General features: G+C 38.0%; 1 long non-coding RNA gene across 1 annotated transcript in view; it reads left to right on the forward strand.

Moving 5' to 3' along the window:
* LOC148219777 (uncharacterized) overlaps nucleotides 1–14,410 on the forward strand; it is a 147,845-nt gene extending 133,435 nt beyond the window's left edge. Inside the window, exon 3 of the long non-coding RNA XR_015799263.1 lies at nucleotides 13,483–14,410. This is a non-coding gene — a long non-coding RNA (uncharacterized LOC148219777). The remainder of the gene's footprint in view (nucleotides 1–13,482) is intronic.
* Nucleotides 14,411–18,105: the final 3,695 nt, after the last annotated feature.

Genomic DNA, 18,105 nt, shown 5'->3' on the forward strand with positions numbered 1-18,105 from the left:
ATTTAAAAAGTAGCTGAAACTATTTCCTTTTGATTCAACACACACACACACACACCCATTACTATGACAAAGTTTGAAACACAGTTAAAATTTTAAAAAACCGACACAGAAGATGTCCCCTCAGCGACAATATTTCAAACTTATTGATTCCACCAATCCAATTAGATTATTTGAAGTGATAGCTCATAAATTGTTAATATATTGCTTTGAAAGTGAAAAAAAATACTTATCTCATTTTTCCAGCCTGCTGGCTCAGTTTCTGCACTTTACAATAATTTGTTACAAAATTTTCATTTTTCCATTACTTTTTATTGTTAGTTCAGAAATAAAATCCTATTAACAAAGGATTTATGATGACAAGATAACTATAGTGTGAATAACTACAAGAGCAAAGAGGGTGTGAGTTTAATGACACACAAATAAAGTTTAATGAAATATTATGAAATGGAAATAACATAGAGTCTGAATAAATCTCACTGGTAAGTATGTATTATAACTGTAGGATAAGAAAATTCATAAAGGAAAAAGGCTATAAATATAAAGAAAAAATAGTATACTAAGCAAACAGCAGAACTACCTAATATAGTAGCACTATTCAGACTTTAATTCTTAAAGATTTCCTCAAAAAATTCTTGAACCCTGTATTTCTATTCCAGGCTCTCTTTTCCCTCTGTTTGCAGAAGGGTATCTGTCAATTAAAAGGAAATTAATTAATAAAATATCAATACATGTAGATGATACAGATTACATCAAACCTATGCAGAATGGAGAGTATCAAGGAGATGGGATATTGCAATGAACCATGCAATAAAGGAATGTGTATCAAATGCTCCATTCAAATAGTTGATTTAGTTTAAGCCATCACTAAAATTTTCTAGTGAAAAAAATCCCACACATTTTTAAAGCAATGAGTGCATTGGAAGGAGTGAACTATCAGCATATCTAACATAAATCACAAGGTATATGGTAATTTACATCTTAAGGAGGAGAGGACATGAAACCCAAAGATTGAGAAAGCTAAAGATAAGTTAAAGAACGGCATAAAACATATTTAGCGAAGAATTTCTATCTAATTAAAGGCTAGTTAATAACCTTCACTTTATTTATTTCTTTTAATACAGTTCTCCAAAGGAGTATTTCTAGCAAATCTGTACTGTTCTGTAACCTGCATTATGTATGTCTCTCCAAGATCAATTGTTCCAAGTCATCCAAAGAGAGGGTTGCAAGTACAAGCCTATTGCCAAATTTGACTCAGTTTGGGGTTTGGAGGGAGCTGCAGCTGTTGTTCATTTATTCATATCTCTGTCCTACCATTGTAGTCTCATTTGTTACATTGTATTGCTGCAAATAATTTTCTACTCTGCAGAGAAATTACCTCTAAGATGCCTCTCCTGCCCATATTAAAACTCAGACATTGCATAAAGACTAAATCAGATACACTGTTTGACTCACAGAAAATTGCATACAAGCGCTGATAATTAAAAATTCCTAGGTGATTGGAACTATTTGCAAATTCTTCAGCTAGATAATTCATAGAGAAGAGACAATTCACCTAATAATTAATTCAATTATTCACTATAAACTTTTAACAATGTGCTATGTAACCACACGTTACATATACACCTCACTTTGGAGGCAGTGAGTTAAGTTTAATTTGAATTTGGCAAATGTCCTGGTTTAGGGAAATTTTGGGGGAAAACCTCCGGAAGGAGCCCCCAGAAAGCAAACGCCCACGACTCCTCCCCCCACCACCAGGTTCGGGAAGAATTTCCTGAGAGAGGAGTGGAAAAAAACCTGTTTATTTAACAAACGAAACACTCCCCAGCACAAAAAAGAACCAACACCAGATGACAAACTCAGAAAGTCTCTCCAGCGAGTGGTCGCCAAGTTATTAAAAAAAAAAAAATAGCACAAGCGAGCAGAGCAAGCCAGCAAAGCAAAGCCTCTCCTAAACACAGACCATGGGGGAGGTGAGCCGGCTGATAACAAGACAAAACAAACCTTCACTTTCAGAGTCAGTCCTGAAAGCACAGGACATAATACCAAGCATAAACAGAACACACGATTGGAGATACAAACAACATAACATCACCCTAGGACAGCAAAACAAAATAATTTCTATAAATAAAAATCAGGTAATCATACTTTAATTCATTGAGAAGATTTGAGACAGAGAACATTACCAAGTGTAATTATAGATCAGTGTGCCCATTTTTTTAGAAATTGTTTATTGCATTTAATTCCCCATTCTTTAGGGAAATAATAAGTTTACTTATAAGATATATAACGTATCTATCAAAAAATTTTCAACACTGATCTATTAGTTCTGTTTGTCAAAGAAGGAATATCATTCCTCCTTTAGAAGGGTGGCAGTGCTGCAAAATATAACTGTTGATCAATATTGGTTAATAAGATCAACCCAGTATGTTTTTGAGCATGCTATTCTAGTAGTAATATTATCATCTCTTTTAATAGAAGATAATTTTAAAATATTTATGCCATTTAACAAAAATATTTCTGAAGGTAGCAAGGCTCATAAGTTTTGGAAGAATGACACTTAGGTTTCTCCTAAATAGTCTTTTGCAGCTACCCTCAGTATTTTTGAAATACAATGAAAGATTAATGAGAGTCTTACATCAGGAAAACTGTGGCTTCCGGTTGCCCTTCCACTTCCTCTAATGATTCCTAATTTTTTTACCTAAAAAGGCCTCCAATCCCTGATATAGTCTCTGTAATTTTAAAAATTATTTCTTGTTTATTTAACATTTGGGTTGCAGTCCAAAAGGAGTCTTACAATAGAAACAAATTGTACTAGGACAAAACCAGGACTTTTTTTTCTCTTAAACTCACACAAAGGAGAAAAACTTACATCAATCAAATAAAATTTAATAGACTGGAAATGTATGAACACATGGGAGGATTTTTGAAACAGTCAATAGTCAAGTTCATAAGGGTGATCCTATTGATAACATATATTTCACTGTCCTGGAAGCTTTGGACAAGACTATGCACTGAAAGGCATTCTGGATAGAGAAGGATTCATATCTAGAAAAATAAAGGAAAAACTGCTGAGAATTACCAAGGAGAGAAAACAAAGAGTGAAAAAATATTTCTCTTTCTCCTTCTACCATAGGGATTCACAATATGAAATTACATCGCCAGATAAAATGGGTGCCAAAAGTAAATATGTTCAAAAAAGCAAGCAGAAGCATTTGCAGAAGAAAGTCTCTTCCAGAGTTACATGTTGCAAAGGTATCCCCCAATTTTGAAAGCAATTTGCAAAAATCTACTTTGTTACATGCTAAAAGTAAAATTTAGAACGGAAGTTAATTCGACCAAATCTTTTCTATCTATTTTATCTTTCCAGCCCCTCTTTTTCTATCAAGAATACTTTGCATATCCTTCCCTTTAAAAATTATTCATATTTTTAAAATTTTCCATCGTATTTTTTTGCATTATGTCAGGGTTTAGGAATGGTATTCCCCAGTTTAGCAATTCCACTGAAAAGAAAACTACAACCACTCCCCTCCCCACTCCAGCAAGAGACACAAGAGGCAGAGATCATTGATTGAAATAAAAACAATTTACCAGAAACAGCAATAAAATAAGAAAACAAGCACTAACAGCAACAATGTTGGTAACAACAGTGTTCAAAAGAGAGGGTGACTTACATGCAAAATGCTCATGAAGCCCAAGAAAATGGAAGACAATGGCAGACAGTACCTCTAGGCTGCCATGGGTTTTTTCCAGAGCATAAGCCACATCCACCTTCTTCGCAGAAGTGGGAATCCCGTACTCTTGCCACATAAATGGTGACATAAATGGTATAGAATAGCAACCTTGACACGCTTACATAGCTCCAGGCTCCACTTTCTCATGGCTGTTGTGAGAAAAAAAATTCTATCCTGGCCAAAACCAGGACAATTGCCTATGTTCTTATACTGAAAATATCTTTATTTTTCTGTTTCGGATTTTGTGGGAACGGTTGGAAACGTTTTCTGGTCAATAATTTTGCTTGACAGAATGTTTTAATTGCCAATTAACTGCTTTTTCTTTTTCTTTTTCTTTTTCTTTTTCTTTTTCTTTTTCTTTTTCTTTTTCTTTTTCTTTTTCTTTTTCTTTTTCTTTTTCTTTTTCTTTTTCTTTTTCTTTTTCTTTTTCTTTTTCTTCCACTGCACCTGACATTTTTCCCCTCTAAATCAGTAAGAAAATACCTGTCTCTGCGATCCATTAAGAAGCCACAGTTCATCAAAAGATACTTTTTGTAATTTTCTTCCCCACCCAACATTCATGATGGCACCAGCCTATTTATGAAAGCTTTAGCTAAATTCCTGCTATTTCTGAGTCTCAATTGTCCACTCAAAGGTCTACCCCTGGAGAGTAGGAATGCTAAATCATAGGAGTTCACAGGGAAGACTCATTTCAAACAGCTTTTAATTCACTCAGACCCTTGAGAATCTGCCAATGTGCACAGTGAGTTAATCCTCTTTGGCAGGCAGATGGGCTATAAAGCAAACCGTTTTTGCCATGGAGGGCTGCTCATTTTGTGATTCTATAAGGTTTTCCCCTTAAGCTGAAGGACCTGTAATCATGCAAAAATAAAATTTAATAAAAACTAGTGCAAATTCTTCCACTCTTATAAAATGTTTCTAAATTTCTGTGTATCTTTTATGTTAAAATTTTATGGAGTCTGTGTGAATGGTCATCCCTGCTCCTGTTAGTATTTGATCACGCACCACGTAATAAATGGAGAATTAGGAAACCTAGTTGTAGTTTGAAGCAGCAGATTCTGAACCTTAGCTGAAATCAGTAATTCTTATTGTGCCTTTACAGAGCTGGTTTGGGGTAGGAAGAAGATGTAGGGGAACTAGGCCTTATTTTGACATACACAAATATAGTGCCCAAGTGTAAATTGTAACAATACTCTGAAGAAAAAAGGAAGGATATGGAAGGAGCAGAAACCCTAACAGGGCCTCCTTGGAAAGCTATCCATGAGATAAGATATTTTTTTCTTAGAATGACTAATACTATAAATATTTCCCCCCTTTGCAAACCCCTGCTTTATCTCCCTGTGATATTACTGGTCCATTTTTAATCCCCTAGGTAATTGGTCCCCTTTTAGCTAAAATACCTAGTAATTGGTCCATTTTAGAAACTCCTATATTATTGGTCTGTTTTAAAGACACCGTGACCCTATAAAAGCCCCCATTGGTAACCTGTCCATTGGATTGCTGCCTGGGACCCCTTTGTGGAAGAAATAAAGTGTCTGCAGAACCTCCGTGCAGCTTTCTCGGTTTCTTTCCTCTGCTGGCTAAAGGTACTTTGCAAGCACGGCTGAAAGAGCTGGAAGCCTGGACTCCAGGCACTGCTTGCATCCTCGTACCTCGTGGCTGAAATCTGCCTGAGAGACCAGGAAAGGCTGTTCCTTATGGGACATCTTATGTGGGCACATTGTGGCAGTTAGGGGCCCAAAATTCCCCAAGCCCTGACAGCTACAGAAGGAGATGCTTATTTTCAGATGCAGGCTTGAATACAGTTTTTACTTAGTTCAAGTTGTCTTTTGAGAGTGAGTACAAAGAAGAAAGGATAAAAAAGAACAGAGGAATTATGAAAGAGTGACATAGTTAATTACAAATCTGCATGTGTAGGTCCTGTATGGACCTGTTAAAAGAAGGGCCCATATTTAATTTGCTTTTACTATTGTAATTAAAAGTGAATCTTATCACCCTCAAAAGTCCTATTGTGATGATAAAAGTACCTTGGATGGAAAGAATCTTTACTTAAATTTGAATTAACGTGTTCATAACTTTTCAAAACCTGTTGAAAGAAGAAGAGTGGAGTGTGCAGGGAGATTTGTATAGCTTTGTGTAACTTGTAACATTTTTCCTGTTACACTTTTCAGGAGTATCTTCTTTCCTATTAAAAAATACTTGGGATGAGAAATACCAATTAACTGATGGTCATAGGTTTTATACAGCTTATGCATATGAAGTTCATATTAGTCTATATTCTGTGATACTCAGTTCAACCTCCTCTGAACTCTCATATTCTCAGTAACCTGTTTTTGTCAGCCATATGAGTGAAAATTAATTAATATTCAAATTCTTTTACATGTAATAGAAGCTGTGAAGTTAGGCACTATTCATGCTGCTCAGTAAACATGGGAATAATTCCTTACCAATTTACAATAAGAAAATGAAAGGGCTTTGCAGAAGTACCTTTCTGCTTCCTGAGAGCAGATATTTTAAGTTATCTGACTTCAGTGTCTTTGTGGCTAGTCAAACATTTCCCTTGGACTCACACAATCAAATTTTTATCAAGAACAATTAGAAAGAGGCTTAAGACGTTTCTAGAGTCATAAATCAGATACTGCTCATTTATCACAATCTCTGCAAGTTAGAAGCTCTAATAGCAAAACCCAGATTTCAGCTGTTACTGTTAAAGCTGTCCTGTTTGAGATTATGTCATTACCCACATTTTCAGAATGAAATTGCAATCATTATATTCTTTCTTCATGCCCAAGTGTTGTCAATTTCAGCTATCAGGTACCCTTTGGTCTTCAAGACAAAATTTTCCTTTATTTCTTCATCTTGCTAATGTTTTCCTCCAAATTTAAGATGTGAGCTTCACAGTCTCCTCGCAAAAGGTCAAGCCAGAACACCTCAAAAAAGCAAACAAGCAAATCTACTGCTTTACAGAATTTCATTGTTTTGAGCCTTTGTGGGGTCCCTGAGAGCTCATGGCCCCTTCCTGGTGTGTCATGCTGCTCCTGCTCTCCTACCTCATAGTTTTACTCCCCTACAGCTCAATCCCATCACCATTGCCCCAGTGCAATAACCTTGTTATCCCAGCCACAAGGAAGAGAATCCATTCATCCCACTCCCAATTCAGTCCTCCCTCTTTCACTTTTTCTCGTGGGTCTGCCCATGAGGAAACTATGGTCATTAATCAGAAAACATGCATGAGATTGCTGGTTCATACAGCATGTAACACATAAAACCTTCCAGCTGATTTTTTATAAAAGACTTGCAGTTTTCCAGAAATGAAAAGAACAGCAACATTTTCATAGAATTTTTACAAATAATTTGATTACACGTTTATGAAAATATGAGTGTAACTAAGTCTCCATGTTACAGAAATAAGGAAAACACATCCTTATGATGAGTCAAATGAGTCAGAAACAGACTTTAAGTGAAACAACACCTCAAAACTAACTGAAGATTAAAAAAAGAAAATAAAACATCATAGAATAATCACAAAACCATGCAGAAATGTGCAAACTTTGAGTTTAGAGACAAAGCAGAGAAAGACAACGGTACAAACTATCTGGACAAAGCAAGCAAAAAAAAAAAAAGAAATTTAAGATATCCTTTTTAAAAGACTTAGAAATTAAACAGTCAAATCATCCCTTACCTTATGAAATTTCATCCTCAGGAACACAATTATTCAGGCACCAGGAAAATAGGCACAGCTGCAGGTTCTACCCATACCTAAGCAAAGTCTCAAAAGTAACAGAGCTGTTACTCTCTAAAAGCTTTCTGAAGAGACTGGATGACTTAATACGTTCTTGTAAGTATAGTTTTTCAAAAGGAGAGGCTTAATTTATAGTCCTAACACAAAGACTTCAGAACTGATGGGAACATTCTGGTGGGCTTTGGTGAGTTTGGAGTCAGCCTTCACAAAGGAAGGGTGCTTGAAGATAAGTTGCACTCAGTAGAGTGTGCAAAATTCAGTGTTTTTTACATGACTGTGCTTTCACTAAGAGGGGACTATGGCATGCAAGTGTAGGTCACTGTACTTGGTATGGTTAGCACTATAAATCTTTAGTCCTCATCTGTGTTCAAAGGAAGCCCAGCTGCAATATCTAAAGAAGCACCATTAGATCTTGCTGTAAAAAGTGTGAATTCTTTACTCTAAAGTAAAACTGCTCTCCAAACCTTAACATGAATGAAGCATATATGTCTGTATCACTGGACAAAGAGGATATTATCAAGTTATGTGGTATTTTAAACAGTGACTTTACCACATCACACTGATAAATGCAATGTGTAAAACTATCTCAACAGCACTATGATTACATCATCTGCTGTATTTGATCACTTAGGTGTAATTCATGCAGAGGTAGTCTTTAGCTATGTGAAACCTAGAGTCATAGATCATAGAATGGATCAGAACAGATTGCAAAGACCATCTGCTTCCCAACCGACTGACGTGGGCAGGGAACCTTCCACTAGACTTGGCTGTTCGTTGGATTGCTGACAAGAGGCTTCACTCTACCAAAAATTAAACAAACCAAACTTGCTGTCCCAATTAACAAGTCCTTTTTTTTTTTTTTATGATTATTTCTAATTATTGGACACCTGTAGCTCCATTTCATGCACTCCAACTGACCAGTGAACTAACCAGTCTTACTTCAGTGTCATTGAAAATTATAGAGGAAATTCTAAATAAATCACAAACATTAAGAATAATTAATGAACTGTTTTAATGTATTGTTATGCTGATATCTTAGCATAAAAGTATTCTTATTGTCATGGTTTTTCCTCAGAAAAATATTTCAGATTCAGCACAAAGATAAAAGATAATCTTATGAAGAGGCACTATATCTTGAGTAGATAATGCAGAAGCTAAAAGTATTCAGGAGAGCTGGCAGATTATAAAAGGTACTATAAGTAAGCATGACATGAAAGGCTCTCTCAAAGAAGTGAAAGAGACAAAAAATTACAAGATACAGCTATGACCAAATTTTAAATCTCTGAATCTCTGCCAAATCCCTGAAAATCAAAACATAACACACAAAAATGGTGGTGGAAGACAAAAGAATAGTGCAGCAATATATGACTAGAAACCACAAGGATGGAGGCACAAGTTAAAGCTGACCAAAGATATTCAGCATATGAACAAAAACACTATACTGCATTTATACAATCAGAAAGGAGTAAATGGAAAGTATAGGCTCACTGACTGTAGAACAAGAGAGAAAATAAGCATTGAAATAGAAAGTTATGAAGTATTAAAATGTCTTATTACTAGAGTTTTGAAAACAGAACTAATTACACAACTGATTTTAACACAGATTAGGAGCATGAAAAAGGAATGTTGAGCAGAGTCCAACTCAGTTTAAAAAACAATACAATTAATTATCTTACTGTAAGAATATTCAAATTTCTTGAGAATAGTGGAGTTAACTGAGAACAAGCTCATAAAAATGTACTGAAAAGAGGCAGCTGTTAATCATTGTGGACTGGTTTCCTGTAGGTCGAGCTCATGAATAAGGTCAAACTATTAACTCCATCAGGGGGAACTGAGAAATCTGAGATAATTTCATAACCAATTAAACTCTTTTGACATATTTATCAGTAGTTTTCTATCACTTTGAAAGGACACAAAAATGGCTTTCTTAAATACAGTCAATCTTTTTCTTATGATTTGAGTGATACAGGAAGCTTTATATATTTCAGAGCTAACGCAGAAAACAGTCATAAAAATCCTCATACGTCAGGCAAGAAGTGTCAAATGGGAAAAAGGAAATTCAAAATAAGTAGATACGAAAAGGATAACTCTTTGCAATAATAATACTGTGAAAGCAACTGTTCCAGTTTATACTACCCAGCAAACTGATTTTAAGTTAGTCATTCTGCTTCAGGAAAACCAGATCTCAATCAAGACAATCGTAGTCAAGAAAGTCTTACTGTCAGCTGTATTTTCTGGAAAGCTTGGATGTGGAGACCTTGAAAGGCACACTCAGTTAGAAAGAAACAAGACGTCTCTCATTTTGATAAAAAATCCTGTTCTAGCAGGTCAGAATAGACCCTGTCTTGCTCCTTAGGTCAAACCCGTGCCCTCTCCCTGTCCGTCAGCCTTTCGGTCATTCCCACTCTGTTTTCTTGTTGGCCTCCATGCCCTAATCCCATCCTTGTAACATCCCCATGGCCTCTGGTAATTGGTCTCTGCTACTTCCCCTGCCCCAAAACTCCCATGTACTTAGCCAGAACTGTCAGACCAATGCCTTTGCCTCTGCACACCGGACTGTGCACACGTGTGGCTGAAATAAAAATCTCTGTAAAACCCCTGCAAAGGCTCTTCCTGCTTCTTCACCTGCTTCATCTCAACAACTATCCCAACAACAACACATGGGAGATAACCATTCAGCCGTACAGATCAGTGTCAAAGCACTGGATGAAGATTTTGTCCCTGTGCTTAAAAGGGGAAGAAAATCCAGCAAACAAATTACAAGGGTCTTGAACTATGGGAAAGTATTAAAAGGTCAGCTTTACTTTTACTGTCTATAAAAGACAACTGTGATATTGAAAATGCTAAGTCTGTTATAGGTCTGCTATAATAAAGGGATGAGAAATCATTCTTTTACCATTTGGAGTGGATAGCTGAACAGTTACCTCCAACTGCAAAAAAACCCCAGGGGTTTGAGTAAGGGGAGAAAATAAACAAACAATAGCAAAGAAATTAGCACCATATATACGGCCAGAAGATCAACTAATTTAGCAGTCTGTTTTCATTATTGAATGTTCTATTCAGAAAGCAAAACTGCAGTTCCAGAATTACCCTGTTACTTCTATAGACTTCAAAATTTTGATAAAAATCTGTAAATATAGGAGCGGAGGTATATTCTTAATTCACAACTGCTTTAGCAATGTGACTTTCTATCTGTAATGATTAAAATAAACAATAATAACCTGCCTTTTGCAAGGTAAAAATGACCTCCTGTACACAGTGTATAATCCTTAATCTAAAATAAATATACTAACATTTCCTTGTTTTGTGTCTATTTTACCAACACACTTCATTACCTCTTATGTAAAAATTTCCATTTTTAGTTTCTATATGATTCACTTTTGAGAAACACTTTAGCAACAACCATTGTACAACTTCATTGTAAGCCTAATTGAGAAAAACATTGCACACACTTCCAACAAGTGGGGAACATTTATGTCAGGGGCAGCAATTCTCTAAGACAAACCAACAGCAAAAGCAGAATAAAATAGTAAGAATTATAATTCCAAAGACAAATACTTATATATGAAATATTTCTATTATTAAAGTAACTCTACTCTATTTTCTACCAAACTCTCCCACCGAAAGTGATAAATTTACCCATAATGAGGTAATACATAAAAGTAATCTCCTGATGCAAAATTTTTATTAATACAGTAATTCTTTCTAAAGTCATTAAAGCTGGTGTTTCCTCTACACAATTAAGGAACAGCTTCTTATTTATTTAATACACTCATACCATTTTCTGCTTAGCCCAGCTAAGTCAAAGTGTTGCTCAAACAAACTTCAAGCTCATTGATCATTAAGGAGAAAATAATACAGTCTCTCCCAACTGCATTTCTTACCATAGACAACATTTTGCTTGAAAACAGAGTTTACAGAAAAAAAATGAATTAGAATAGCAATGGATGCCTGATAAAAGAATAACAATAACAAAAAAGGAAAGATAATCTGGGATAACTCTAAAAAACAATACAAGCTCCACTTACTGAGCATATTAATCAAGTTTTAAAGATCCAGCAAAGGGCAGATAAAATCTGCTAAAGTTGCCATGACTTTGGCAGACATGCTTTAGTGAGTTATAGAATAGCAAATATCAAAGCAGGCTCTGAATTAGCTAAGTATTAAGGGTTTTTTTGCTATGACAGGGCTTTCTAAATTAGTTATTTGCATGTTCTTTATATAAATTCACACAATTTTGGGAAGAGAACGATCAATTGGCTCATTTAGCTTGCAAAGGATAGAGTCTCAAGTGGAGGTACAGTATATGAAGTGAGAGAGGAAGGCAAAGGGGAGAAAGAAACCCCATCCCCATTTTTGTGGGTTACCCGCAGGATACTATGGTCATTCCAGCCCTGTTCCTCTGATGTAAGTGAAGAAATTCTGAGTGACTCTAATGACTGAGGATTACTGGCCTAATTTGTGTAAAATACCTAGATATATTTAGATTCAGACTAGTCTGAGGAGTAAATTAGACAAATCAACAGACAAAATTCCTGTAAGTTTCCTGCTTTCATTCAGAAAAGACAACCAAGAGAATAAGTTTATCCACCAATAGTTTTGGTGACTTGAGTCGTCTTTAAATAGCAAAAAAAGTTACTATGTGTGATGCATATTAGAATTAAAATGCCTCCATTCAGTTCCGTTGAAGGAGCAGCAAACTGGGATAATTTTAAAATCTCAAGTTTTTAAAAACATCTGTATTAGCTAAAAAATTATTATCATTTACTTCTGAAGCATACTTCACATAGCATATTCTCAATTCTGGAAGACATAATATGATTATATGTGTTTGGCTAGATTTTGGTTCAGGCATTATAGCATTCCAAATGAAAGAACAAATAATGTCCTAGCACATACATATCAGTATATTTTGGGTTTCAGCTTCCTTCAAAGACAGCTTTCTGCCAAACCAATAATACTAATAAAAGACAAATAACAATCCAAGCTCATGAAGATATCTCTGTAGATTAGGATCTCATTTAACTTTGATAAGAAGTGGCACATAAGGTTTGCTTAAGTAATAAGGCTGACAAATACTTTCTGAGATATCCTTTTAAAAAATAAAACATTGGATGAAAAAAGAACTATATGCACAATGTTGGGAAGCTAGCTGGACTACAACTTTGAGAAATGCTTCCTGATTGGGGCTTGATATCCTTTCAAGAGGAAAAAATATTAATGGAGCATATAATGTACATGGTAAGATTAATTTACCCAGTGAAAGATGATAATGGTTAAGAGAACAGTGGGAAGCTGGTTGATGTTGAAGATCTATAAAGGGACTGTTACTGAAGTTACAGAACCTGTGAAAAAGACCACTTAAGCATTTGATGGTAGTATAGATGAGGGATTTTGCATTCAAATCCAAAAGAGATTTTGTGTTGTTATAGTATCATAGGACTATTTAGATTAAAGAAACCTTTAAAATCATCAGGTCCAACCATTAAACCAGAATTCCCAAGTCTACCACTAAAGCATGTCTCCAAGTGGCACATCTACTAGTCTTTTAAATACCTCTGGGATGGTGCTCAACCACTTCCCAGGACAGCCATTCTAATGCTGAACAACATTTTTGTGAAGAAATTTCCTAACACCTGATCTAAACCTCCTCTGGGTGCAATACTTTCTCTTGTTGTGATGCCTTAAGTTTTAAGTTTTTCTATTCTGCTTGGATGTGCTTTTCTGATGTGCTAGGGTGATGAAGACAAAATAATCCTATTCCAGTTGAGAACTCAAGGACAATTTCTTCAGACCTCAGGCCCTAAGCATAAACAATATGGAAAGAGCAGGGCGTGTCCATGCAAATTAACCTATAAAGATGGAGATTTTGTGACCAAGCCCTCCTTTGCTTCCATCTTGGAGCCATCCAGGCAGAGGCCACAACTGTGGCACTGAAGCTGCTAGGATGTGGCCTTTTGTAGGCCTCTCAATAAATACCCATTTTATTCCTCTTAACTCTGTGTGTAGCCTCTGTTCCAGCTCCCCAAGGCATCAGAGCTGCTGACTCCGTCAGGACAGGGGAGGCATCTGGAAAACCCCTGGACTGAAGTTCTGCCAGCAGCCCCAAAAAGGCCCAGCAGAGGTCCAGAGGTCAAGAGGCCAAGAACTCTGGGGACAGAGGCACGTGAGTGACCGAAGAAAAGGGTATTCTGTTTAGCATCTGGGTTAGGTGCTAGGAGAGTTTGTGGATTATAATTTTGTAAATTGTAAATTTTTTGGGGGGAACCTTAGGGTGCTCAGTAGAATTGTTTTGCTCTTTATCTGTGTGTAAGAAGGAGCGCCTTCTTAAAGAGCAGGTTTAAATTGTAGCACCATTGGCCTAAAGCCAAAAAGGTGGTGCAGCTCATTAGTTCTTGTGCTGTGGCTCTGAGGGTTGTGAGTTCTAATCCTGAGTCTTTGTTTGTGTCTTTTGCTCTTTATTTTTGGGCATCAGAATGGGTTGTGTATTTTCTGGTGAACATGATAATGGTAGTATTCCAAGAGATAGCCATTGAGGTTAATATTGAAAAATTGAGTGAATTTAATCGGGGAAGATTCTATCCTTTTAAAACCTAAACTTACTAGACTCTCAGAGAAAATGTGGCCAACATATGAACTAGATAATGGAGAAACGTGGCCTAAAGTTGGGAGTTTAGATTGAAAATTAATATCAAGTTTAATATCCCGAATACGCAGAGATAGATTTTTTTAAGAGTTAGAGTACGCCCGGCTTTTTAGGGTATTAGCATGTGAGCAGGACCTAGTTAAGAAGAAAGAACATATATTAGTCTTAAAAGGTAAAAAGAAAGGGCCAGCTTTTAGAAGCACATAAAAAAATCCAGAGGAGGCAGAGATGGACCTGGTTGCTCCTGCCATGAGAACAAGATCGGTCCCGGCCATGCTAGGCAGAGGTTCAGGCCAGGGAGCAGGCTCAAGCCGAGCTGCAGGTTTAGGTCAGGGTGCAGCCCCTCCTCCGGCACTGCCGCAAAGGCGGGCAAGGGGAGCCACAGCTCAGGCGGGGCCCCGGTCAGTGAAGGAGGAGGAAGGCGGGCCGGGGCAGCAATGGACACTGCCCCCGCCGCCACCTCCGGCAGAAGCCCGAGGGGTGGGAAAGGGGCGAGGGGATAGCCAGTGTGTGCAGCCCTCGGCACGGCCCCGAGAGGAGAGGCCAGGGGGCAGGGCCTTTTACAGGGAAGGAGGAGAGGGAACCTCCCATGGGGGGAGTGGCGCCTCCTCCATTCTAAGGTCTGTGAGATGCCATGGCAATCCTGAAGGCCAGGGAGCTGCCTTGGAAGGTGACATCATCAAAGATCGCAGACATACAGCCCGACACCGGAGTCTCAACAGGTCTTGTATGATGCTTTCTAGGATTGGGACTAGCCGAGGCAGACTCCTTGCTACAACAGTCAGACAGCTCTTACTCAAATGGTTCTGAGGAGGAAGAGGATGAGGAAATGGACAAGATTATTGCTGCCTTAAACAGGCGGAGGAGGGGAAGGATAGCAAGAGAAGCCCTCAGAGAACGTAGCCCAATTGCCCACCGTACTAGATCAAAAGGGGAGAGAGAAAGAGAACCAATTTTGCAAGCCCCCTTACAACAGGCAGTCGGTAATCAGGGACTAGTATATGTGAAAGTTCCATACTCCCTTATAGAGTTAGAGTGGAAAACTACTGTGGGGAAATATAAAGAGAACCCAAATAAAGTGGCAAAATTGGTGGAACAGGCTATTAACTCTGACTGGGCAGATTTGAATTCCACTGTTAGATACATTACTCGATCCCACTGAGAGACAAATGGTCAATAAAGCCATCACAACCTCAGTGGAGGGGAGCATAGCCAGTGGATTGCTTCAAGGCACTGTCACTCAGATATTTCCCCTTGAGAATTTTGGGTAGGATCCAAATATACCAGAACATATGGAGAGGCTAAAATGATATCAAAGTCTTGTGGTAGATGGGTTAAAACATGGAGTACCTAAAGCTATAAATTGGTCCAAGCTTTATGAAGTAAGACAAGATTATGATGAATCACCCTCTGATTTTTTAAACAGGTTAAGAGAAACCGCTATCAAATATACTGATCTAGACCCTGAATCCGCTGATGGTAAAGCACATTTGGTTTTGTTGTTTATGGGTCAGGCATCAAATGATATAAGAAGAAAGCTGCAAAAGATAGAGGGGGTCCTAGATATGGAGAGGGTGCTAGAGGATGCCTGGAAGGTGTTTCAAGATAGGAGTCCAAATGAAAGCGTTAAATCCCAACTCAGGAAAAGTCACCCAACAAAGCTGCCCCTACAGAGAAGGACCAGTGTGCATACTATAGAAAGTGGGATCATTGGAAAAAGGACTGTCCAGTGTTAAAAGGAAAATCCTCCCTTCCCCAACTCCCAGTAGTACAAACCTCAAGTGGCTCAGGCTCTGAGTGATGGCAACCAAGGGCTGTTCCTCCAGAAGAGCCCTTGGTTATAACTAAGCTGGGGAAAGTTGACATCAAGTAATTTTTCTAGATACTGGAGCAGCATATTCTATGTTAAATACATTAGAAGGGAAACTGAGTCACGACACTGTACATGTTGTTGGGGCGACTGGGGTAAGTGAAGCACAGCCTTTCTTCCAGCCTTTGGATTTCAAATTGGGGAAGCATCAATTCCTTTACATGCCTAACTCCCTAAAACCATTGCTGGGGAGGTCCTTGCTAGAAAAATTGGAAGCTTACTACCAGACTGTGTTTAGCAACTCAAATATCTGTTTGTAATGTAGCTACATTTGGAGACTGTGGTTTTATGTATAAATACACACACTTGTAAAAGAAATGTTAGAGCATGCAAATCTGCAGCAGCTGCCAGAAAATGCCAAGGTCAAAGCTAAAAAGATCCTAATAACAGTTCACCACTATGGTAAAGTTATAAAACAGGGAATGGAACAAATTAAGAGGGCAGGAGAACACCACTGGTGGGAAGTTCCTTTTGGCTGGTTCCCCACAGCATTTTCAACGTGCTGCTGTGCCCTGTTGTAGTTACACTGTTAATGCAAAACTGTGTGTGCTTTGGTAGTCTGGATGAGGCCAGGTGAAACTCTGCTTTGACAACTAGTGAAAGGAGCGGAGCTGGCCAAGACCCTCATGAAATAATTTGGGGCAAGACTGGGTTAGCCTCTGTGTTTGCCACCAAGAAGATCATTTGGCTCCATTGTTGGCCACAACCCAGTAGGCGTTGAGTGATGGGGACACACGCCATGCCAGACATTGATGAAAGGGATGGCCTTCTCTGTTAGCAGAGGGCCATCCAGGAGTGGAGGCCAAGCAGCCTGCAGATGGCATGAATAGTTGAGGTTAGAAGGGACCTCTTGAGAGGTTTCATTTAGTCTGAACCCACCTGCTCAAGCAAGGTCACCTAGAACAGATTGCCCAGGACTGTGTTCAGCTGGGCTTTGACCATCTCCACAGATGGAGACTCCACAACCTCTCCGGGCTTCATTGTTTGATCACTCTCAGAGTAGAGAAACAAAGGTTAACATACAACCCAGATGAGTTCTTCACATGAAAAGGAAACATGATTTACAGTGTTATTTAATGGCTTTAAGTTTCACTTTGCAGAAGCTCCAGAAGCTCCAGAGTTACATTGTGCTATCCAGACCCATAAGACTGGACACCCCTGCACATCTGTTCCAGCCTGGAGACTGGGTCTATGTGAAGTGGTGGGACAATGATCCTCTGCAAGCCAAGTAGAAAGGACCATTTAAAGTCCTGCTGACTACCTTCACTCCAGTCAAAGTTGCTGGCAGAGGACCCTGGATTCACTGCTCCAGAATCAAGAAAGCTTCTGCTCCTGAACAATTGTAAGAACAAAGACGGGTGGAAATGATAATATATTTTAAGTGGTTCCTTTTCTGGATTTAATTACTTTTCTTTTGCATAACATTTGATTGTGTAATCAAATTGTGGTTAGTTGTTTCTAATTACTAGGTTTATGTTATGTTTATGTTTATTATTAAGTATGTATTTACTACTAGGTATTTACCTAAAGTTAGATATTTATTATTAGTCACTTATCTGTGATTAAATACTTGTTGTTAGTAATATTTAGAATAGAGACTCGACAAGGTAGAGGCCTTGTCAAGCCTCTAAAGGGGGTAAATAATACTTAAGTTTTAAGTTTTTCTATTCTGCTTGGATGTGCTTTTCTGATGTGCTAGGGTGATGAAGACAAAATAATCCTATTCCAGTTGAGAACTCAAGGACAATTTCTTCAGACTTCAGGCCCTAAGCATAAACAATATGGAAAGAGCAGGGCGGGTTCATGCAAATTAACCAAAACCTATAAAGATGTGAGATTTTGTGACCAAGCACTCCTTTGCTTCCATCTTGGAGCCATCCAGGCAGAGGCCACAACTGTGGCACTGATGCTGCTAGGATGTGGCCTTTTGTAGGCCTTTCATAGAACCTTCAATAAATAGCCATTTTATTCCCCTTAACTCTGTGTGTAGCCTCTGTTCCAGCTCCCCAAGGCATCAGTTGTATCACCTTTTACCTGGATACAACAAGAAAAGTTGTATCAACTTTTACCTGGTGGCTGACATCCACCTCAACACAACTCCTTTGAGGTAGCAGTA

The sequence above is a fragment of the Sturnus vulgaris genome, chromosome Z (genome assembly GCF_052056855.1).
Source record: "Sturnus vulgaris isolate bStuVul1 chromosome Z, bStuVul1.hap1, whole genome shotgun sequence".
NCBI lineage: Eukaryota > Metazoa > Chordata > Aves > Passeriformes > Sturnidae > Sturnus > Sturnus vulgaris.